We start from the raw sequence: 25641 nt of genomic DNA, 5'->3' as shown, positions 1-25641 counted from the left end.
TTTACCTATTGATTGTGTCAAACATTGTTCACAAATTGTAAAGACAAATCTGTGAACAGGTGCACTGATGCAAACATAGAAATTAATGGGTGCCTCAAAGACCTTCTCACATTTCAATGCTTTATTTGTCTTTATATATATTTGACATTGGGGAGGGGTGGGGGTGGTGCTGGTTAGCTCAATTGACTAGACAGATTGTGTATGAATCAGATTAACACCAACAGCACACGTTCAATTCCTGTCCTGCCTAAGGTAGGCTCCCGCTCTGTCTCCCAGAGTGGAAGGCAATGGTAAATCACCACCGATTTAAAAAACAGTTTAGGGTGAAGCATCAGTCTTTGGGCAGAGCACACACAAGTGAATAAGTAAATGAATATTTGATATAGCTAAGCTACGCAGCAGAATAAAAACAAAGAGCTTGTGTTTACATTATGTCCCACAGGTCTAAAATCCTTTCCTCGTAAAGAGCAAACATCATTGTTAGGATCAAGCCTGGCCCTACACTCAGCTTTACCTCAGTGGGTAGCACTCTCATCACTCAGTCAGAAGGTTACAAGTTCAAATCCTAAAACAGAAACTTCACCTCAAAATGTGGCTACTCTCAATTCATATTAAGGGAGTGCTGCGCTGTTGGAAGTTCTGTTCTTTGACTGTGTTGTAGGCCTAATCTGCCCTCTTGAGTGGTCGTAAAAGATCCTGTGACATTGTTGAAAGGAGAATTCTGACCAATCTTTATCCTTTAACTACCATTGTTAAAAAAAGCCAGATGATCTGTGTTCTGAGATGGGTCCTTCTACCTTGGACTCTAGGCATGGGACTTGGTTCTTAGACTGTAGACATACTCTGGTACCCGTATAACACTTCTCTATTAGTATTACATCTAAGCAGGTTCTTAGACATGATTCCAACCTCTCTCAAATGACTGATTGATGTCAGTGGTACATCATCATCTACATCATACATTAGCATATCCCATCTGTTAACCCTTTATACTACAATCTGGTCATTTCCTTATTGCTGTTGGTGGAATCTTGCTGTATGCAAATTGGCTACCATGTTTCCCTGAAACAGTTATTACACTTCAAACCTACTTCATTCGTGCAAAGAGCTTTAGGACATCCTGAGGCCATGAAAGGTGCTATAGAAATGAAATGAATAGAATAAGCAGTTAATGCATTGATGATTGCAGTGTTCAATTGGTCTGTGTTCGATTATGTGAGTCTGCTAACTGATCTAAGCTCACTGTGCTTGATTGGTTAAATCTGGGTATGAGCTCAGAGAAAAGTAAACAGACTGTCTAAAGAGCTGGAAGCCTTAGCTGAAGCATGGAACAGACATTCCAAAGCACTGCGAATAAAACCTATGACACACATAGAAACTTGTGTTATCTCTGCATGGGTCTGAGATATGAAATATACAACAGTGATGGAGTTGGTAAAGCTGGGCCTTGATTTTTATTCATTCATGGAATGTGGGCTTCACTGGCTGGGCCAGCATTTATTGCCCATCCCTAGTTGCCCTTGAGGAGGTGGTGGTGAGCTGCCTTCTTGAATCAATGCAGTCCCTCTTGAACCCTCAAGAAAGCTTCAGTTACCCTTAAGAGACATCGTGGGATCTTGTACCACTTGATGAGGCCTCGGTTTAATGTCACATCTGAGAGACGGCACCTCTGACATCATAGCACTCGCTCACTGGGAGTGTCAGCCTAGATCACATTCCCCAGTCATATTTGTAGACCTTGAACCCAGGACCTTCCAGAGGTCAGATGTGAGAATGATGTCTTGTGGCAAACAATCATTGGATAATGACATGCTCCACGAAGTGTTTCACCCTGATGAAACAGTTCTGGCTTTTTTTTGTTTGATACAACCTTACATATGCAATTTTAACATAGTGTTTTACATCAAGGAGATCTTATTAATTGTACAATATCCTGAATGATTTGACACTTGCTGATTTAACCAGTCTGTAAGCATGTTGACGAGAGATATTCTTCACCAAATTACACCAAACTAATCTGAACTTTGTAATAGGGCAAAACAAACTTATTTAATCGAGGTTCGGGTAGAAATTTAAATCTGTCACTTACTGTAATGATACAACTGCCAAAACAGGTTTGCCAAACAAACCTCTTGTAGCAGATAGCTCTGTTTGGAGTGAAGTAATCATCCGACAGGTGATCTCATTATAAAGAGGTCGCATTGTGTTATTTCAGTTTAATATTCCTTTTGCTTTCTATCATGAATATATTGTTTGAGAAGGAGGTCAAATTCCCCTCCCCCTCCCCCAACCCCAAACTCATTGGATGGATTTTGCTGTGTACTGACAATGGTGAGGTTCTCAGTGTTCACCCTTAGTGAGCTGGCAATCGGACAGCAAGTGCACGTTTGCAGTTAAACATAGAAATCAGGAAGCTGTTGACCAAGTTGCTCTGCTCCATCAGGAGATATATTTAACAGTGTCTTGCTCAGATACCCACCATTGAAAGATGCCTAACAGTCCCAAAGTTGCCATACATATGTGATATAAACCCATTAAGCTCACCAGTAAAAGTTAGGGTTTGTTTATTCCAGTGTAAATATTTTTGACAGCTTAACTATTGCCAAAAAAATTTCTGGCACTGAAAATTAACTTTTACAGTCATGAGTCTTACTGCTTCAGATTTTAATTATTGTTGGAGATCTAAATTTTTTAAAAAGCTTTTTCTTTCCTTCTCTATCTCTCTCCCTTAATCTGATCTTTACTTCCCTTTTTATTTCACTGGTTTGACATTGAATTCGCTAATCTAACTCAATACCTGGTTCAGGCTATGTACATTACAGTAACGATTCTTCAGTTTGATTGGGTAAGGAGATGTTACTTTGCCCTGTTCACGGTCCCAGGTATCATGTAGAGGCTGCTGTGCCAAAACAGCTCTCAAATCACTGGTAGTGCAATCACCAGTGCAAAGTGCTATAGAAAGTCTGTGGGCAAGTGTAAGTGGGATGAATGGCTGGCATTGTTCACTCTCTGCTGACCACCAAATCCAGATGAATTGAGATGATGAAACATGCACCTATCGGGAAAGGCCAAACTGGGGGGATCTCTTTTCTTTGGAAAAAGTGTCGACTGAGAGGTCTTGATAATCATGAAGGGTGGATTTTGTGGATTTGACCCCAGGACAAAGGGCCATAAGTACAGGTTAGCCATTAATAGATTTATTTTATTCACTCACAGGATGTGAGCATTCCCAGCAATGCCAGTATTTCTTACTCAGACCTGTACAACTGAGTGGCTTGCTAAACCATTGCAGAGGGCAGTTAAGAGTCAACCCCATTGCTGGGGGTTTGGAATCACATGTAGGACAGATCAGGTAAGGATGGAAGATTTCCTTCCTCATGGTCACCATTACTGAGGCTAGCTTTTCATTCCAGATTTATTTAATTAACTGAATTTAAATTCCCCAGCTGTTGTGGTGGGATTTGAACTCATATCATTTCAAAACCCATTCACTTACACAGTGTCGAAATCAGGCCCCATTAGTCCAAGCCTCTGGGTCTGCCATTAGCTTGTTTCCCTTAATGTCCCCATTAGCACATCCTTTAGTGAATATCACCACCGTCACACCCCTTTGTCCTTTTGTCTATGACATCTTTGGCATTCTCTTCTTGGCCTCCACCTATCACTGGCCCCCTATCGAGCTCTCCTGTCACACCCCCTTCTACCAGTTTATATTTCATCTCATTTCTATATGTCCTTAGTTCTGAAGAAGAGTCATACAGACTCGAAACGTCAACTGTATTCTTCTCCGCAGATGCTGTCAGACCTGCTGAGTTTTTCCAGGTATTTTTGTTTTTGTTCTAGATTTCCTGCATCCGCAGTTTTTTGCTTTTACCTCTGGATTACTAGTTCAGTAATTTCATCACAATACTACCATAGGCCTAATTTTTAAAAAATTCTTTCACAGGATGTGAGCATTGATCTCTAGTTGCCCCTTGAGAAGGTGGTGGTGAGCTGCCTTCTTGAACCGCTGCAGTCCATGTGATGTAAGTACACCCACAGTGTTGTTAGAGAGGGAGTTCCAGGATTTTGACCCAGTGACAGTGAAGGAACAGTGATATATTTCCAAGCCAGGATGGTGTGTGGCTTGGAGGGGAACTTCCAGGTGGTGGTGTTCCCATCTTGCTGCATTTGGACATGGACTGCTTTAGTATCTGAGGAGTCGCGAATGGTGCTGAACATTGTGCAATCATCAGCGAACATCCCCACTTCTGACCTAATGATGGAAGGTCATTGATGAAGCAGCTGAAGATAGTTGGACCTAGAACATTATCCTGAGTAACCATGTGTGCTAGGTATGACTCCAATTAACAGAGAATTTCCTCCCTGATTCCCATTGACTTCATTTTTGCCAGGGCAAAATAGGACATATGTGGCCTTGATGTCAAGGGCAGTCACTCTCACCTCACCTCTTGAGTTCAGCTCTTTTGTCCCATGTTTAGACCAAGGCTTTAATGAGGTTAGGAGCTGAGTGGCCCTGGCGGAAACCAAACTGGGCATCAGTGAGCAGGTAAATGCCGCTTGATAGCACTGTTGATGACCCCTTCCATTACTTTGCTGATGATCGGGAGTAGACTGACGAAGTGGTAATTGGCTGGATTTGATTTGTCCTGTTTTTTGTGCACAGGGCATACCTGGGCAATCTTCCATATTGCCGGGTAGATGCCAGTGTTGTAGTTGTTCTGGAACAGCTTGGCTAGGGGCACGGCAAGTTCTGTCATGCAAGTCTTCAGTACAATTGCTGGAATATTGTCAGGGTCCATAGCCTTTTCTGTATCCAGTTCAAAATAAAGAATTTCTTTTCACAGGAATTTTTGAGATGATTGAACTCATGGCTAATTGAAACAGATAGCATTGATATTTAAAGGGAGGAAAGGGGGACACTTAATACACACATGAGAGAGAGAGGGATAGAGTGGCAATCAGATCAGAAGGGATAACTCGAGTGGGAAGAGGCCCATGTGAAGCATAAACTCTGGCACAGCCCAGTAGAGCAGATTGGCCGGTTTCTATGCTGTTGTTTCTGTGTAATTCGATATCAGTCATTGGAGGGTTTCGTGTTCCAGCACCTTGGACCCATTGGACTCAGTGAAGAGGAAAATCAGTCAGAGATGTGAAAATTGGAGAGCATGTCCCATCTTCCATCTAAAACCATCAGGCAGGTGATGAGAGGAGCTTAGGATTCTCCCCTTGGGGCCTGTTTGTGTTTGTGAAATTGGCTGCTATTGACATTTTACTTCATATTTCTTTGACCTTTCTGAGATCTCTGTGCTCCTCCAACCCCATCCTTTTGGGCATTCCTGGTTTTTATCACTCCAAGTTGGCAGCTGTGTCTCCAGCTGCCTAGGATCTGAACTCTAGAATCCTCCCTAAATGTCTCCGCCTCTCTACCTCCCTCTCCTCCTTTAAGACACTCCCTAAAACCTATCTCTTTGACCAGGCTTTAGACCACTTGTCCTAGTATCTCCTTACGTGGCTCAATGTATCAAATTTTGTTTAATTACTGCTCCTGCAAAGCACCTTGGGACACTACTATGTTAAAGGTGCTATATAAATGTAAGCTGTTGAATGATGGGGAGGTTGAAGAAGAGATTGGGGTGCTGGGGCAGAAAGAAAGATAAAAGAGAAGCAGCTGGAAACGGCGGAAAGGGCTCGGAGCTGTTTATGCTTCATCAGTTCTCTCAACACTTGAACAGTGCAGGAACAGGACAATCACTGGTACTTTTCAAAATAATTAATTATATTTATAGCTGTTCCATTATGAGGTGATGTTGCCACAATCTGATTCACAATATTTTGAGTACACAGAGTTGTAGGGAAGGACTTTGCATGTAACAAAATTCTTCTGTGTGTTTTCTAGGATGACAATTTTCCAGGTCAGATTCCATTATTTCTGCTCAGAGCTAATATTCTCCACTTAGTTTACACTGTAAATCTGCCCACACCCAACCAGCTAATTTTTAAAAATTGATTTTATGGGATGTGGGCTTCACTGGCTGGGCCAGCATTTATTGCCCATCCCTAATTGCCCTAGAGAAGGTGGTGGTGAGCTGCCTTCTTGAACCACAGTCCCTGTGGTATGGGTACACCCACAGTGCTGTTAGGGAGGGAGTTCCAGGATTTCGACCCAGCGACAGTGAAGGAACGGTGATACATTTCCAACTCAGGATGGTGAGTGACTTGGAGGGGAAGTTCTAGGTGGCGGTGTTCCCATTTATCTGCTGCCCTTGTCCTTCTAGATGGTAGTGGTTGTGGATTTGGAAGGTGCTGCCTAAGGAGCCTTGGTGAATTCCTGCACTGCATCTTGTAGATGGTACACACTGCTGCTACTGTACGTCAGTGGTGGAGGGAGTGAATGTTTGTGCAAGGGGTGCCAATCAAGCGGACTGCTTTGTCCTGGGTAGTGTCAAGCTTCCTGAGTGTTGTTGGAGCTGCACTCATCCAGGCAAGTGGAGAGTATTCCATCACACTCCTGACCTGTGCCTTGTAGATGGAGGACAGGCTTTGGGGAGTCAGGAGGTGAGTTACTTATCGCACGATTCCTAGCCTCTGACCTGTTCTTGTAGCCACAATATTTATATGGCTAGTCCAGTTCAGTTTCTGGTCAATGGTAACCCCCAGGATGTTGATAGTGGGGGATTCAGTGATGGTAATGCCATTGAATGTCAAGGAGCGATGTTAGATTCTCTCTTGTTGGAGATGGCCATTGTCTGGCACTTGTGTAGCATGAATGTTACTTGCCACTTGTCAACCCAAGCCTGGATATTGCCCAGGTCTTGCTGCATTTGGACATGGGCTGCTTCAGTACCTGAGAAGTTGTGAATGGTGCTGAACATTGTGCAATCATCAGCGAACATCCCCACTTCTAACCTTATGAAGGAAGGAAGGTCATTGATGAAGCAGCTGAAGATGGTTGGGCCTAGGACACTACCCTGAGGAACTCCTGCAGTGATGTCCTGGAATTGAGATGATTGACCTCCAATAACCACAACCATCTTCCTTTGTGCTAGGTATGACTCCAACCAGTGCAGACTTTTCCCCCTGATTCCCATGGACTCCAGTTTTGCGTGGGCTCCTTGGTGTCAAGGGCAGTCACTCTCACTGCACCTCGGAAGTTCAGCTCTTTTTTCCATGTTTGAACCAAGGCTGTAACGAGGTCATGAGCTGAGTGTCCCTGGCGGAGCCCAAACTGAGCGTCAATGAGCAGGTTATTGCTAAGCGAGTGTCGCTTGATAGTACTGTTGATGACCCCTTCCATTACTTTACTGATAATCGAGAGTAGACTAATGGGGTGGTAATTGGCCGGGTTGGATTTATCCTGCTTTTTGTTTACAGGACATACCTGGGCAATGTTCCACATAGCCGGGTAGATGCCAGTGTTGTAGCTGTACTGGAACAGCTTGGCTAGGGGTGCAGCAAGTTCTGGAGCATAAGTCTTCTGTACTGTTGCCGGAATATTGTCAGAGCCCATAGCCTTTGCAGTACCCAGTGCCTTCAGCTGTTTCTTGATATCATGTGGAGTGAATCAAACTGGCAGAGGTTTGGCATCTGTGATGATCGGTCCACTGGAGGATGTAAATCTGCCCACACCCAACCAGCCACTGATAGTGCTGGTTTCACAGATCTGAAGTGTTTGGCAGTTAAGCGAAAAATGGAAGACTTTCATTTATAGAGCACTTTCAGAACCACAGCATGTCCCTAAACTTTTCACAGTTAACGAAATACAATTTAAATGTGGTCACTGTTGTAGTTCAGGGAAACATGGCAGCCAACGTGTTCCGAGCCAGATCTCACAACAACCATTATTTTTAATTCATTCCTGGGATGTGGGCATCGCTGGCTAGGGCAGCACTGATTTCCCATCAATAATTGTCCTTGAGATATGACTGGACTTTCCATTTTTTAGGGATGTTCGTTGAGGGAATAAATATTATCCAGGACGCTGAGGAGAAACCCCTTACTCTTCTTCCTATTCTATCCTGAGACCGTTTACATCAACCTGTAAGAGCAGACAAGGCCTCGATTTAATGCCCCTTTGAAAGACAGCGCCTCCAACAGTGCAGCATTCCCTCACTATTTCACTGGGAGACTCACCTAGATTTTGGGCTCAGGTCCCAAGAGTTGTCGTCCTTAATTTCTGGTTATACAACCCCATGTCCCCGCCCCCGACTCCACAAACCCCCTGTACCATGTGCTCCACACCCACTTCTTGATTCCTTTGCCAATTATCTTAAACCTGTGGGCTCTGGTTACTGACCTTCCAGCCTCCTGCCATCCCTCAGCACTTGGAACACTAGCCAGAGAGTGGCGAGAATGTCGAAATCATGACCATATGGAGTAGTTGAGACAAGTAACATAGATACATTTAAGGGAAAGCTAGATAAACACATGAGGGAGAAAGGAATAAAAGGATATGTTGATAGGATAAGATGAAGTCGAGGAGGCTCATGTGGAGCGTACGTACCAACATGGAACAGTTGGGTTGAATGGCCTGTTTCTGTCCTGGAAATTCAGTGTAATTCTATTGTTGTAAATAAACATGAGGGGGAGAATGAAAGTGTCTGATTAAACTGGTGTGTGATGTCTCTGTCCATGTTGAAGGAAGCCACAGGAATCCAACACAACATGATCAGTATATCTGACGAAAAGGCTGTAAGATTCAAATTGGTTCAGGCAAGCAGGTTTTGAGTTTTGTATCTACGTCAACAGCACAAGTGAATTCTAATCCATTCAAAAGCCAAAGGACAGATATGGATTGTGAGTAAGGCCATCCAGGAGAAACTGTTTGTAATATCTGTCCTGTTGTTACAACATGATGGAAATATAGTGTGACAGTTGAAATTGATGTACAAATGGGCTACAGATAGTACAGACCCCCACATATGGCAAAAACTCAACTTGTTATTACAAATTTGTATTTGCAAAGGCTGTTCAATAAAAGCAGATGGCTCCCTGGCAATGTGGAGCACAGCACTATGAGGAGGGAGTATGCAAGCATAACTAACAATGATGGACAGGATAAAAAGCCCTGGTTCACACAATTTGTGATACCTTGGGCATTGACACATATAGACACTCCCACCACTGCACCCCACCCCCTCTCCCAATGACCCCTGAAACCATGTGATCTCCTGGGAAGGAGTTTCCCAGGAAACTCAGGCCAAATTTGGAGGAAAAAAGCTCAGAGATTCCCCTCTGGTCTGCTTTGATGATCCAAACTAGCCCAGGAGATCAGTCTGACCATGATAATTCTACACTGTATCTAACTATACACCAAATGTCCGTATATGAATGGTGTGAAGGAAGTGCTATGTTCTTTTTGCATTCTGTATTTGCATTCTGATGAATGGTCATCAGCCGAAAATGTTAACTCCTGTTTCTCTCTCAACACTTATACCTTCCTCCCATCTGTAAAACTCTTCACCACTACTCTGTTTCTTGTCACTCAGTACTGCCATTATCCTTTTTATTCCAGGGGCTTCAACTTTGCTGACAAACCTGTAATGTTGCACTTTATCAAATTCCTTTTGAAAGTCCATGTACACATCAATCACATTAATTTCATCAACCCTCCCTGTTACCTCATCAAAAAACACAATCAAGTTAGTTAAACAAGATTCGTCTTTAACAAACCTGTGCTGGTTTTCCCAAATTAACCTACACGGTCTCTCTGATCCCAGCTAATAACTTTTTTTTATTCATTCACATTATGTGGGCTTCACTGGCAAGGCCAGTAATTATTGCCCATCCCTAGTTGCCCTTGAGAAGGTGGTGGTGAGCTGCCTTCTTGAACCGCTGCAGCCCATGTGGTGTAGGTACACCCACAGTGCTGTTAGGGAGGGAGTTCCAGGATTTTGACCCAGCGACAGTAAAGGAACGGTGATATATTTCCAAGTCAGGATGGTGAGTGACTTGGAGGGGAACTTCCAAGTGGTGGTGATCCCATCTATCTGCTGCCCTTGTCCTTCTAGGTGCGAGTGATCATGGGTTTGGAAGGTGCTGTCAAAGGAGCCTTGGTGAATTCCTGCAGTGCATCTTGTAGATGGTACACACTGCTGCTGCCGTGTGTCAGTGGTGGAGGGAGTGAATGTTTGTGGATGTGGTGCCAATCAAGTGGGCTGCTTTGTCCTGGATGGTGTCCAGCTTCTTGAGTGTTGTTGGAGCTGCACTCATCCAGACAAGTGGGGAATATTCCATCACACTCCTGACTTGTGTCTTGTAGATGGCAGACAGGCTTTGGGGAGTCAGGAGGTGAGTTACTTGTCGCAGGATTCCTAGCCTCTGATCTGCTCTTGTCGCTACAGTATTTATATGGCTATCCCAGTTCAGTTTCAATGGTAACCCCCAAGATGTTGATAGTGGGGAATTCAGTGATGGATAATGCCATTGAACATCAAGGGGTGATGGTTAGGTTCTCTCTTGTTGGAGATGGTCATTGCCTGACACTTGTGTGGTGTGAATGTTACTTGCAACTTGTCAGCCCAAGCCTGGATGTTGTCCAGGTCCTGCTGCATTTGGACATGGACTGCTTCAGTATCTGGGGAGTTGCGAATGGTGCTGAACATTGTGCAATCATCAGCGAACATCCCCACTTCTGACCTTATGCTGCATGGAGGTCACTGATGATCAGCTGAAGATGGTTGGGCCGAGGACACTACCCTGAGGAACTCCTGCAGTGATGTCCTGGAGCTGAGGTGACTGATCTCCAACAACCACAACCATCTTCCTTGGTGCTAGGTATGATTCCAATCAGTGGACAGTTTTCCCCCTGATTCCCATTGACTCCAGTTTTGCTAGGGCTCCTTGATGCCACACTTGGTCAAATACTAACTTGATGTCAAGGGCAGTCACTCTCTCCTCACCTCAAGATTTCAGCTCTTTTGTCCATGTTTGAACCAAGGCTGTAATGAGGTCAGGAGCTGAGTGGCCCTGGCGGAACCCAAACTGGGCATCAGTGAGCAGGTTATTGCTAAGCAAATGCCGCTTGATAGCACTGTTGATGACCACCACCCCCCCCCGCACAGGAAGTGCACAGCGCCATAGCACTTCCCATTGGTCAGGCCGCTGGGCAGGGCCTTAATTGTCCCGCCCACTCAAAATGGCAGCGGGCCCCGTTTCGGTGGCGGGAGTCGGCTGCCCGCTCACCGCCGAGCCGGTGGGGCCCGCCCGCCATCCGAGGGTAAAATTCTGCCATTTACGTTCCAGGGGATACCAGCCTGGCCTATGCAACCTCTCTTCAGAAGTTAACTCTTTCAGTCCTGGTATCATTCTGAGCTGCACCCCCTCCAAGGCCAATAAATCCTTCCTTGCAAACAGGCTAGATGTTGGAAGCTGAACAATGATGCCTCTCTAAACACTACAAAAAACAGTCCCTCTTCAATAATAGATTCTTTCACTCCTATCAACTTGACCACAAGGCTCATTTATCAATACTGATCTAACTGAGACAGCGGGACTGTTCTTCTGTGTTAGTCTCTGCATTTAACCCACATTTTAAAGTGGAGGAAACAGGAAATAAATCTCAGGAGAAGGTAAATACTCATGATGGAACAGCTGAAATGTTAAGAACGGAGGGGAAAATATCAACTGATCAGATGCGAAGGATCATGGCAGTGATATCGGAACACAAGAAATAAAACATTGGGGGCTGATGGTTTATGGATTATTTGTTGGTGAATAAAACTAGCTGAATGACCTGTGGAGAAGCCCTGTGTGAACTTACTGCGGGGGCTGTTGAGGGGGAGAGGGGGCTCCATTGATAAGGTGGAAAGTAATTGGAAGAGATTCAGCCGTGTATAATTTGGGAGCTGATGCAGGTTCAGTGAACATCTGGGAGAAGGGAAGGAAATAATAACTGGGATTTGGTATAAAGCAGCAGGACAGAAGAGAAAATTAAAGCAGATTGATTTCAGTAAGTACAGAACACATTGTCATTACCATAATTCAAACTGGATGCAGGGAGTGGGGGAGGAGCCTGTATGAAGTTGTGAAAGGCCAACACAACTGCAAGCAGGAAATAGGGCCAATACTGACCAGTGGGAAACATAGTGACCACGTGGCCTGGAATTTTCCTTGCAGCTAATCCCGCTTTGCCAGCGTAACTTGGTTGGAAGTGCAGTGGAACCAGCGTCTCCACTTGGAAACTGTGATTCTGTTGTGCTGCCAGTCAAGCTATGCCAGCCAGAGCTACCTCTGAGGGAACCACAGCCCATCAGTGGGAGTGGGACTCATTGGACAGCTCTTTCAAAGAGCTGTCACAGGCATGATGGGCCGAATGGTCTCCTTCTGTGCTGTTTAAGTGAGGTAATCCTTCACGTTCACAATCGGCAATCGGCAAACAGTTTAAAATGGGCAACCAATCAGCGAGCACCATTTTACACACCCCGGGATCAAGATGAGAAATTAAACCCTGTGTCACCAAACTTATCAAGGAAACAATCAGAGGATAACAATAGCAATAAAACCAGACTTCAGGAAATCTGTTACTATCTAATGGATGAAGATAAATCAGGGAAAATATTCCTGAATAGAGACATCAAAATCAAGAGTGAAGTGCTTCTGAGGATTATAGTCCGAAAGAGTGCAAATTTAATTTTAACACACAAAAACAGCAAGTTAATGTCATAAAATAGCTTTAAAGATAAAAACAAATCTGATATCTGTAAGGAAAGCCAAAAGATTGGCTCTGTTCCGTGCATCCTCCTCATCCAATTTCCCTCTCTATGTTTCACCCGGAAAATTCCTCATGCCAAGTTGGTTAAAAAAGATTAAAAGTCACTTTCTGAGTGCTGGGAGATTTTAACCTTCAGATGAAACTGTCCAGCACCTTATAATTGGTAAACTTCCATGACCCTTGAGTGACCTGAACCTCTGTTCAACAATCATGCCCCGTTCGCTCGGCTCACTGTGCTAACATTCTTGTTTTCAAATCCCTCCATGAGCTCACCCTCCTGTAACTTCCTCCAGACCTTACAACCCTCTGAAATGCCTCCAGAACTGCCTTTTGGCCATCCCCGGTTTTAATCGCTCCACTATTGGCGGCCATGCTTTCAGCTGCCTGGGCCCCAAGCTCTGGTCTCCCCTCCCTAAACCTCCCGTCTGTTGTGAGGTTGTATGTTGTCTTATGAAGAGCTCTAGATGCTTGTATGGTTGAACAATAACTGTTTATTAATAACACATAACTATATACATATATACAGGATACAGTCCTGACTAGGCGCTATTATCATGCTGACTTTTACCAGACTATCTCCTACACTCTACTACTCCCATGTGACTCTTTACATCATAATGTGGGCGGTACTGTTTCCTCAGTCCCACATTAACCCTTACAGCCCCAAACACCCTAATACTACACCATCCCCTTACCTCTCTCTCTCTCTCCTTTATCTCTTTGATCAAGCTTTTGGCCACCTCCCCCAATATTTCCTTGTGCGATAATGTCAACATTTATTTGATAACACTTTTGTGAAGCACCTGGTGATGTTTTGCTATGTTAAAGTTGCAGTATAAATGCAAATTGTTAATTAATTCACTAACAATTAGACTTTGTTGTCTTGGAGAGATAACTCTTTTAGCAGTATGATAATATTTTGTGCAGCGCAATGGTTTAATACTCGTCACCAAACAGGGACTCTCTGTGAGCTGGACAAGGGGAGATCTGCATAAACTTACAGAGGAGCAACAGTCTATAATGTATTAAAAATTATGTATACGCAAATAATTCCTTTTCTCCATTCTCAGTTTTGATATGGGTGTTTGTAATGGTAACTGCCTATGTAAAGTTTCCTAACTGTAGTTACTGCGTTACACGGTCCTTCAGCCGCTAATCACTATTCACCTGGACACTACTCTCTATCTTGATTCTCTGTGTGTGTTAACCTAGGAGACACACTAATTGCAACAAAAAGAGAGAAAGCCAGATATTGATCTCAAATTTGCAAACACCTTCCAATCTCCAATTCAGCTCAGATAAATCTCGTTCCTGTGCTTAATTAACAACAGTTACATAATGGCCCAGATCTACCGGTCAGCACGAAGGCCGAGACACATGCTACTGGCCTGTATAAAAATTCCTTCCTTATTTTTTGTGCTGGAGTTTTAGCGACTTCCCGTTCTATCTGAAGGATGCAGTGATCAGCGAAGCAGCTACAAGGGGGACAGGTGTCCTTAGCCCAGCTATCTTCAGCTGCTTCATCAGTGACCTTCCTTCCATCATAAGGTCAGAGGTGGGGATGTTCGCTGATGATTGCACAATGTTCAGCACCGTTCATGATTATTCAGATACTGAAGCAGTCCATGTCCAAATGCAGCAAGACCTGGACAATATTCAGACTTGGGCTGACAAGTCTGAGTAACATTCGCACCACACCAGTGTCAGGCAATGACCATCTCCAACATGAGAGAATCTAACCATCGCCCCTTGATATTCAATGGCATTACCATCACTGAATCCTCCACTATCAACATCCTGTGGGGTTACCATTGACCAGAAACTGAACTGGACTAGCCATATAAATACTGTGGCTACAAGAGCAAGTCAGAGGCTAGGAATCCTGTGACGAGTAACTCACCTCCTGACTCCCCAAATCCTGTCCACCATCTACAAGGCAGAAGTCAGGAGTGTGATGGAATACTCCCCACTTGCCTGGATGAGTGCAGCTCCCACAACACTCAAGAAGTTTAACACCATCCAGGACAAAGTAGCCCATTTGTTTGGCACCCTATCTACAAACATTCACTCCTTCCACCACTGACACACAGTAGCAGCAGTGTGTACCATCTACAAGACGCACTGCAGGAATTCACCAAGGCTCCCTTGACAGCACCTTCCAAACCCACGACAACTACCACCTAGAAGGACAAGGGCAGCAGATGGCTGGGAACACCACCACCTGGAAGTTCTCCAAGTCACTCACCATCCTTTCATTGGAGCAGAGAAGACTGAGGGGCGACCTGATCGATGTGTACAAGATTATGAGGGGCATGGACAGGGAGCAGCTGTTCCCCTTAGTTGAAGGGTCAGTCACAAAGGGGCATAAGTTCAAGGTGAGGGGCAGGAGGTTTAGGGGGGATGTGAGGAAAAACCTTTTTACCCAGAGGGTGGTGACAGTCTGGAATGCACTGCCTGGGAGGGTGGTGGAGGCGGGTTGCCTCACATCCTTTAATAAGTACCTGGATGGGCATTTGGCATGTCATAACATTCAAGGCTATGGGCCAAGTGCTGGTAAATGGGGTTAGGTAGGTAGGTCAGGTGTTTCTCGCGTGTCGGTGCAGACTCGATGGGCTGAAGGGCCTCTTCTGCACTGTGATTCTGTGATCCTGACTTGGAAATATATCACTGTTCCTTCACTGTCGCTGGGTCAAAATCCTGGAATTCCCTCCCTAACAGCACTTTGGGTGTACCTACACCCCATGGACTGCAGCGGTTCAAGAAGGCAGCTCACCACCACCTTCTCAAGGACAATTAGGGATGGGCAATAAACGCTGGCCTAGCCAGCGACCCTCATATCCCATGGAGGAACATAAAAAATATGGTGAGGTACAGAATTGCTGCAGCCACTTCACCTTTGATGTATGTAGTGGAAGGAACACCCGTGATGTCCAGCAGCCTTGCCTTATTGCAGTGAATGCATTTTTTTAAAGTTCTTAATAGCTTTTCAGCAATTTTCAATCTTTCAAAGACTTTCAGTTGCTTTTATAAGTTTGTATAAGCTTTAATTTAATATCAATAAATATGGAAAACTCTTGAAATGAATGTTTTAAATTATGTAAAATGAAATAAATGGTAAAGTAATTGATGCAGTATGGGTTGGGGGTTGGCCTTGGTTGGGGAGTGGGTTGGAGAGTGGTAGGAGATTGTGGGGGTGGGGTGCAAGGTGGAGTGGTGGAGGGTGGAGGCTGGGGTGGGGTGAGGGATGAGTAGTGTACTTTTAAATATATTTCAAGTTTTTAAATATATTTCCCAATAGAGGTGCTCCTGTTAATTGCATTGAAATTAGAAGTTTCCACACGTGTGAGCACATCAGGACTCCCTCTGGTCCCAACGGCAGCAGTGGTGAATGTCTCAAAGTTCACTGTTACTTCAATCAGGCCACTGTGTCTTAAAGAAATACAACTGCACAGAAGCCACAGAATACTGACCATCACAATGCTGCGGTCCTCCTAAGAGCATCAATCATCCCAGCCTACGGCAATAGAGGAATAAAAGGGCATTTAAATATTTTAAGGAAATGAGGAAGGATTGATTGAAATTACAAATAATATTTTTAATTGATCAAAAAGGATCAACAGGAAAATAATTCCAGCGGCGAGCGATTACTTTTGTGGCTGTTCATGCTAGACATATATTGAAGAACAAATGAAAAAAAATTAGAGAAAATAATGTTAAGGTAATGGCAGAGAAAAATACATTTTAAATTGTTTTGTACAATAAATTTCATTTTACGAATGGTGATATGCTAGTGAGGAGCATTTCAGGAACATTTGACCTCATTGGCAACAATTTAGAAAAGACATTGTCACTAACCAAAGCAATAGGGTTTGAATATTCATAAGGATGTATGACCAGATGGAATGCACCCATGCATACTTAAGGAAATGATAGTGTGGGGGGGTGGGGGAATGGGAGGGCTGAACTATCTCGTGGCTCATTACATATGGGAGTAGTACCGGAAGATCAGGAAATAGCTGCAGTTCCAATTGTGTTCAAAAAAAGGTCAATCCACAGGACCTAGGGAATTATAGACCCACTGTAAATAACTGGGAGGATAAAATATTTCCTTCATAGCCAGTTGCAATGCAAGTGTAAAGGTGGTGAGCAAAAGTGTAAATTAAACTTAGATTTATGAAGAATGCTTCACTGTCAGCCTTGGCCCAATGGCTTTTGTTTCTGAGTCAGAAGGTCATGGGTTCATAGGCCATTAATCCAGGCTGACACTCTTGTGCAGTGCCCAGAGGGTGCTGTCATATCAGGGGTGCTGTCTTTTGAATGAGAGGTTAAACCTAGACCCTGTTTGCCCTCTCAGGTGGATGTAAAGCGTCCCGTGGCACTAATTTGAAGAAGAGGTGGGGAGTTATCCCTGATGTCCTGGCCAATAATTAACCTCAAACAACGTCACAAAAACAGATTACGTGATCATTTCTATATTGTTGTTTGTGGGATCTTTCTGTGTGTAAATTGGTTGACACATTTCCTACATTACAGCAGCGACTACATTCCAAGAATGCTTCATTGGCTGTGGAGCACTTTGGCACATCCCATGAAAGGTAAATCAATCTTCCTTCCTTTCTCCCTCTCTTCCTTTCTCGGAGTGTTTTGAAGATGTAACAGTGGATTATGCCATTCAGCTCAGGCTGTGAGCATGACTGACAGGATTTGCATTTGCTGCCTACCCCCACTTGGCTCATTTTTCCCAACTCCCTGTTTTCTGATAGTTTGCTAATCCCTCTATCCAGGCTAAAAGAATATCCTCAGCACCATGAGCTCTTATATTCTGCAGTAAACTTTCATGTGGCACCTTATCAAACACCTTTTGGAAATCCAAAGACACTACATCTACTGATTCCCCTTTATCCATCCTGCTTGTTACATCCTCAAAGAACTCTAATAAATTTGTCAAGCATGATTTCCCTTTCACAACACCGTGTTGACTCTGTTTCAGTGCGTTATGAATGTGGGATGTGCTCCTCCTGCCCAAAGCCTGAACACATCGAAGTTCAATCTGTGAGACAGCAATCGAGACCGAGAGGCAACAGGGAGGCTGAGACCCGAGACTTGAACATGGAGGCACCTTTGAACCTGAGGTTTCTATGACATGCATGGATCCTTTACATGGAATGGATGCCGCAAGCCAATCTCACCATCTCCGATGGATCTGTCTTGCTCTACCCCAGCCAGTTGGGCTGTCCACTCCTCAAAGTCGGTCAGTTCTTTAAATTGTGGCTGGGCCTCCCCCTGTCTTCTCCCTTTCTTTTCTGTTATGGCTCAAATTCTCCTGCACTAAGAGAGAAGATGGGGTTCAGAGGAACTGGGTTTTGTGTATCTTTCTCATGCTTCCAGTCTTACAAATAACCCATGGGATTGTGTGCCATCTGATTGACGCACTGCAGGTTGTCCAGGGGGGTGCTAGGCCTGCATTCTCCAGTGCAGTGACCCCTGCAGGTATAAGGATAAGGCTCAGAGAGGCATGTCATTACTGGTGCTTGCTGGTGCCCTCAATGCCTGAGATCTCTATCCCCCCCCGTAGCCCCACCTCCCACCTCCCACCTCGCAGACAGCATGTGGAGCTCTCTGTGTGGAAGGGTGAAGGAGCCACTGTGGCCTCTCCACCTTCGGAGTGGATGGACTGCGGTAGGGCTATGAGGTGCCACCTTATCATGTTGCCACTCAGGGCCATGTCTCCGGTGCCATTCATTGAGGTGAGCGTGAGCAGGCGTGGGTTCACTTACCCTGGTCATTCATCCTTTATCAGCATTGCAGATCCGTCCTCTGCTAGAGGCCCTGGGCACTGAATGCCCTGGAGACTTGCTCCCATGCAGGGTTTGAGTCCCTGCTCAGCTTCCTCCTCCCCTCTGATGGATAGAGGACATCCCTCCTGGCCTCTACTTTTGGTCAAGCAGGACGCCAAGGGAGGCGGCACTGAATTCCGGCGCCAGAGCTCCCGGCCCCTCCTGGCCACCTCCTCAATCAGCGTGGTGGGCGCCTTTTAAATATGGCGCCCAGGTATGACAACGGGGCATGCGCCATCCAGCCTGCCTCACCGCAAAGCACATCAGGAAACCCTCGACTGCAAAGTGAATGAGGCTGGGATCACAAGATACAGTGTGAATTCCAAGCAGGCTCCAAAGCAGGAAACACTCCCCGTCCCCATCCCCGCCACAGGACTTAGCCCTGGAAAAGAAAATTCCACCCCAATTCTTGCATTTATGCCGTGCTTTTCATGACCTCATGACCCAAAATGATTGAGAACTCCCCTGCTCTTCTTTGAAAATAGTGCCGTTGGATCTTATACATACACCTTAGAACATAGATTTACCATCTCTTTTGAAAGATGTCATCTCTGACAGTGCGGCACTCCCTCAGTACTGCATTAGGAATGTCAGCCTAGATCTTGTGCTCATCTCTCTGGAGTGGAACCCAAACTCAGAATCATCTGTCTTCGAGGTGCAGGCGCTCCCCACCGAGCCATGTGTTTGAGTGGCTTGAATTTTGCGCTGATTAAGTAAATGATCACTTGTGTGGCGTATATACAATTAGCTTAGTGACATTGTGAACTTATTCTGGAACTAAGCAGAGAGAAGCCCCTTCCCATGGGGAACCTTGCTCTGTTCTGATATTCAGTCAGGCTTTGTATCCAGACTCAAACTGCACTGGTACTAGTCTATAGAGCAATAGTCCTGCTCACTCTGCCCTACAAAGGCGAGACTTGGGCTGTGTACCAACATCAAGCCAAGAAGCCAAGAAGCCAACCACTTTCACTTGAGCTGCCTTTAGAAGCTTCTGAAGATCAGATGACAGGAAATACCTTACACTGAAGGGTTCACCTGAGCTAGCATGCCAAGCATCCACACCATATTGAGACAGTCACAACCGAGTTGGTCTGGTCAGGTAGCCAGAATGCCTGACACTCGTTTACCAAAGTGAATCTTCTAAGGGCAGTTTAAGTGAGGGGTGTACTCTCATGGCAGTCAAAGGAAGTGCTATAAGGTCACTCTGAAAGCTTTGCTTAGGAGTTTTGATATCGACTCCAAGACCTGGAGGAAGGTCTCCCAGGATCGCTGTACCTGGCATAACCAAATAAAAAATGGTGCGGCCTCTTTCAAAAGCAAGCACGTACCAAAGACAGAGAGAAAACACCAAGAGAGGAAATCCCCAGCCAGCTACTCATCCAAAACTCAAGCATCAGTGGTATCCTATCCTATCCTATGCGCAGCAGAAGCTTCCAGGCTCCAAACAGCCTGAGCAGTCACCTTCGTACCCACCGGAACCCCACCAAACACCCCAGAGGATGAACATGGTCATCCTCACCTCGAAGGACAAACAAGATGCAGATACTAAGTGACCCTGTTAGATTGCATTGACTACACAACATGAATAGAAATACTTGTATGTCCTGACAACTAAGAGCAAGTATAATAAATATTGTCATTGGTGCTGATCTATAAGATAACACCCATCCCAGTATTGTCAATGAAGGTTTCCTTCAGGCGATTGTAAACAATTGCACTGAGACTGTCAGTTGCATATCTGAGACTAGTTCACCCCTGGCTATTATTTTCCTAATATTTGAAGGTTGTACTGACACATAATTGTGTTTTTGATGGATTGAGAAGATGCCCTGCAAAGTCATCACAATTGGCTTTGAAGATAATGACCCAGAAAGTCTGATTTTTATCTGTAAAATGGCTAGTTTGGGAGTCCAAAATGGTGCAATAGACACACACTGGAAAGCTATTGCATGCCATATACACCCATTCAGGGCACCCAGTGGAAATGTTCACAGGGCTCATTGTAATATGCAAATAAGGGCCCTATTTGGTTGCTGGAGCCTTTTGTTAAATTGATATTCCCTGATTCCCCATTTCCCAAATGCCTAGCAAATCATGGAGCGACCATTCAAAGCATTATTTAAGCATCTTTATTTGAAATCTCTCTGCTCCTCCAATTCTAGCCTCTTGCACATCCCCAATTTTAATCACTCCACCATTGGCAGTCACGGCTTCAGCTGCCTATGCCCCAAAGTTTGAAACTCTCTCCCTAAACGCTCCATCTCTTTACCTCTCTTCCTTTAAGATGTGTTTCGGAGCCTCAAGAATCCAGGGAAAATTGCCTTATGCAATTCTATGAATCTTCTTCCACTCTCCTTTCAGGCAGCGCATTCCAGGTCACAACAACTCGCTGCATAAAATCCAATTCTACATCCCCCACCTCACCACCCACCCACCCCCCATCCCCAACCCCAGGTTCGATTGTCTTAAATCTGTATCCACCCGATACCGACCCTCCTGCCACTCAAAACAGATTCTTCTCATTTTACCTTACGAAATCCCCTCACAGTCTTGGCCACTCCTATTAAATCACCTTCTTACCCGTTTGCTCTACTTTGTTACAACTCATTTCTAAACTCATAAACTCGTACAGCAGTGATAGAGGCCATTCGGCCCATTGGAGCTAATTGGAGAGGTTAGGATAATTCCTCAATCCAGTGAACCATGTTTTAATTTTAACAGAGGAATGATTCCAGGCTGCGTGCTTGGGATGCATTCCCATGATGACAGCTCCCTGCTGAAAACACCAGTGAGGAAATTAAACCTTCTCCCTTTACACCTGCTTGGTTGCATAATTACATGTTCAAATTTACTACTATAAATTGAAGCTGAGGTGAGAATATCACAGTATACTAAAACCTCTCTTATTTGAGGTGCACGCTTTGCATCATAATTAGTTTGGAAAAGGTAAATTTATGTTAATGAATTAGCAATCTTGGTACCTGGCCAAGTTGTGTGTTGATCTCCTCCAAAGCCCAAACTCTCTGCTGTTCGGCAATAGAGAATATTGGTCTTCCACCCGTCAGCCATGGCTCAGCGCGTCTGCCTCTGAGCCAGAAGGTTCAAGTTACACTCCAGCCAATTGAGCTCAACAATCAAGGCCGTCACTCCAGTGCTGTACTGAGGGAGTGCTGCACTGTCAAAGATGCCATCTTATGAGCAAGATATTAAAAGGGGGACCCGTCTGCTCCTTCAGTGGCCCTGGTCAATATTTATCCCTCAACCACCATCACTGAAAACAGATGATCTGAACATCATTACATTGTTGTTTGTGGGAGCTTGCTGTGCGCGAATTGACTGCTACATTTCCTATGTTACAACAGTGACCACGCTTCAAAAATACCTCACTGGCTTAAAGCGCTTTGGGACGTCCTGAAGTCATGGAGGATGCTGTGGAAATGAAATGTTTCCTTTCTATTTTCCAGTGTTCTCCCTGAGCCGTTAGCCGTTAAATTTTTTTCTCTCATCTGACTTTGTTGACTCTTACACAAGGTCGTATTTAATCATCCGGTACCTTCCTTCCAAGCTGCTCAACAGCCTCAAGCTGGTTTATTTTAGTCTCCAGAATCATTGCCCACACTCCTCGGCATCTCATCTGCTTTCAGCTGTACATCTGCCTCTGTGAAGTGAGACTTCCTGCTCCTTTTCAATTTTCACTCTATTTTGCACCAAATTGCACTGGCAACATTACCCGATCATTAATTTACTCAGAGGTCAAATGGCACATTTCTGCGTTGTTAAGCTGCTTAAAACAATTATTGGAAAAGCCACTTTACTGGGCTGCTTAACTTCACGCTCGTAGCTCAGAAACCCAGCAAATTGTATGTAAGAAACTAGATGTTAATACTCCCGTCTGCTATCTGAATAGCCTCATCAATTGCATGCAAGGTGACTCCACCCAGCCTTTATTTGAGATCAGATAAGGATGCAAAACTGTGGCTTGTGTGCACTAAGCATAAGGTTTTATCAATATCAACTCAAATGCATATAACTTCAGAATCAAAAGTTTGTGGGGTCAATTCCCACCAGACTGCTATAGAAAGAATTAGGCAGATTGAGATAGACAGACTGGGATAGACAGATTCAGATAGGCAGATTAAGATAGACCGGCTGGGATAGACAGACTGAGATAGATAGGTTGAGATAGAAGCAGCTGCAATAGATAGTGTCAGTTCAGTTTGTGCCTCTGGCTCAGGAGGTTGTGGGTTCAAGTCCCACTCCAGAGACTTGAGTACAAAATCTAGGCTGACACTCAGTGCACTTCTAGTGAGGTGCTGCACTGTCAGAGGTGTTGAATTTCAGATAAGATGTTAAGAAGAGCCTCTGTGTGACCTTCCAGATATATGTAAAAGATCAAATAGCATCATTTGCTGAGGAGCAGGGGTGTTCTTCCCAGTGTCCAGGCCAATACTTATCCCTCAGGCAACAACAGATTATCTAGTCTCTAACGTGTAGATGTTATTGGGAGCTTGCAGTGCAAAAATTGGCAGCCACATTTCCCAGATTATAACAACAATCATTTTTCAATAAAAGTACTTCATTGGCTGTAAAATTATTTGAGGCATCCCATGGTTGTGAAAGGTGCCATATAAGGAGGAAGTGTTGAATAGACTGTTGGTTTTTGAAGCTGACAAGACACCTGGACCGGGTGAGATGCATCCAAGGATATTGAAGGAAGTGAGAGTAGAAATTGCAGGGGCTCTGGCCATAATCTTTCAGTCTTCCCTAGACTCAGGGGTGGTGCCAGAGGACTGGAGAATTGCGAACATTACGCTCTTGTTCAAAAAAGGTTGTAAGCATAAGCCCAGCAATTACAAACCAGTCAGTTTAACTTCAGCAGTGGGCAAGATTCTAGGAACAATTATTAGAATTAGTAGTCACATGGAAAAATGTGGGTTGATAAAGAAGAGCCAGCATGGATTTCTATAGGGGAAATCGGGTTTAACTAACTCGCTGGAGTTTTTTGAAGTGGTAAGAGAAAAGGTCATGAGGGTAATGCTGTTGATGTGGTGTACATGGACTTTCAAAAGGCATTTGATACAGTGCCGCACAACAGAGTCGTGAGAAAAGTTATTGCTCATGGAATAAAAGGGACAGTAGCAACATGGATATAAAATTGGCTGAAAAATAGGAAGCAGAGGGTAATGGTCAATGGATGTTTTTCGGGCTGGAGGAAGGTTTGTTGTGGAATTCCCCAGGGGTCAGTATTGGGACCCTTGCTTTCCTGATATGTATTAATGATCTAAATCTTGGTGTGCAGGGGACAGTTTCAAAGTTGAGGATGATACGAAGCTTGCGAGTGTTGTGAACTGTGAGGTGGACAGTGAGGAACTTCAAAAGGACATAGACAAGTTGGTGGAGTGGGCAGATAGGTGGCAGATGAAGTTCAATGCGATGAAGTGTGAGGTGATGCATTTTGGTAGGAAGAACATGGACAGAAAATATAAAATAAGGGGTGAAATTTTGAAGGGGGTGCAGGAGCAGAAGGAACTGGGTGTATATGTGCACAGATCATTGAAGGTGGCAGGACAGGTGGAGAGAGCAGTTAATAAAGCAGATAGTATCCTGGGCTTTATTAATAGGGGCATAGAGTACAAGAGCAAGGAGGTTATGCTGCATTTATATGAGACATTTGTTAGACCTCAGCTGGAGTATTGTGTACAGTTCTGGGTGCCACATTATTGGAAGGATGTGAACACACTGGAGAGAGTGCAGAAGAGGTTTACAAGAAGGGTTCCAGGGATGAGAAACTTCAGCTATGAGGATAGATTGGAGAGGTTGGGACTGTTCTCCTTGGAGAGAAGAAGGCTGAGAGGAGATTTGATAGAGATGTTCAAAATCATGAGGGGGCTGGATAGAGCAGAGAGGGAGAAGCTGTTCCCGCTCGACGGGAGGTGATGACGTAATGGTATTGTCGCTGGACTAGTAATCAAGGGACCCAGGGTAAAGCTCTGGGGACCCGGGTTCGAATCTCACCACGGCAGATGGTGGAATTTGAATTCAATTAAAACATGGAATTAAAAGTCTGATGATGACCATGAAACCATTGTCGATTGTTGTAAAAACCCATCTGGTTCATTAATGCCCTTGAGGGAAGGAAATCTGCCGTCCTTACCTGGTCCGGCCTACACGTAACTCCAGACCCACAGCAATGTGATTGACTCTGAAATAGCCTAGCAAGACACTCAGTTGTAACAAACTGCCACCAAGTCACAATAAATGAATGAAACTGGACAGACCATCTGGCATCGACCAAGGCACCGGAAACGGCAACGGCAAACTCAGCCCTGTCGACCCTGCTAAGTCCTCCTTACTAACATCTGGGGGCTAGTGCCAAAAGTGGGAGAGCTGCCCCACACTCTAGTCAAACAACAGCCTGACATAGTCATCCTCAGATAAAGATAATACCTGAGGCGCCACCATCACCATCCCTGGGTATATCCTGTCCCACTGGCAGGACAGACCCAGCAGAGGTGGAGGCACAGTGCTATACAGTTGGGAGGGAGTTGCCCTGGGAGTCCTCAACATTGACTCTGGACTCTATGAAGTCTCATGGCATCAGGTCAAATGTGGGCAAAGAAACCTCCTGCTGATTACCACGTACCGCCCTCCCTCAGCTGATGAATCAGTGCTCCTCCATGTTGAACATCATTTGGAGGAAGCACTGAGGGTGGCAAAGGTACAGAATGTACTCTGGGTGGGGACTTCAACATCCTTCACCAAGAGTGGCTTGGTAGCACCACTACTGACCGAGCTGGCTGAGTCCTAAATGACATAGCTGCTAGACTGGGTCTGCGGCTGGTAGTGAGGGAACCAACAAGAGGGAAAAACATACTAGACCTCATTCTCACCAGCCTGCCTGCTGTAGATGCATCTGTCCATGACAGTATCAGTAGGAGTGACCACTGCACAGTCCTTGTGGAGATGAAGTCCCACCTTCACATTGAGAATACCCTCCATCGTATTGTGTGGCACTACCCCCTTGCTAAATGGGATAGATTTTGAACAGGTCTAGCAACTCAAGACTGGGCATTCATGAGGCGCTGTGGGCCC

This window comes from Cetorhinus maximus, chromosome 22 (assembly GCF_964194155.1).
Source record: "Cetorhinus maximus chromosome 22, sCetMax3.hap1.1, whole genome shotgun sequence".
NCBI lineage: Eukaryota > Metazoa > Chordata > Chondrichthyes > Lamniformes > Cetorhinidae > Cetorhinus > Cetorhinus maximus.
Note: the sequence above shows the minus strand (reverse complement) of the source record.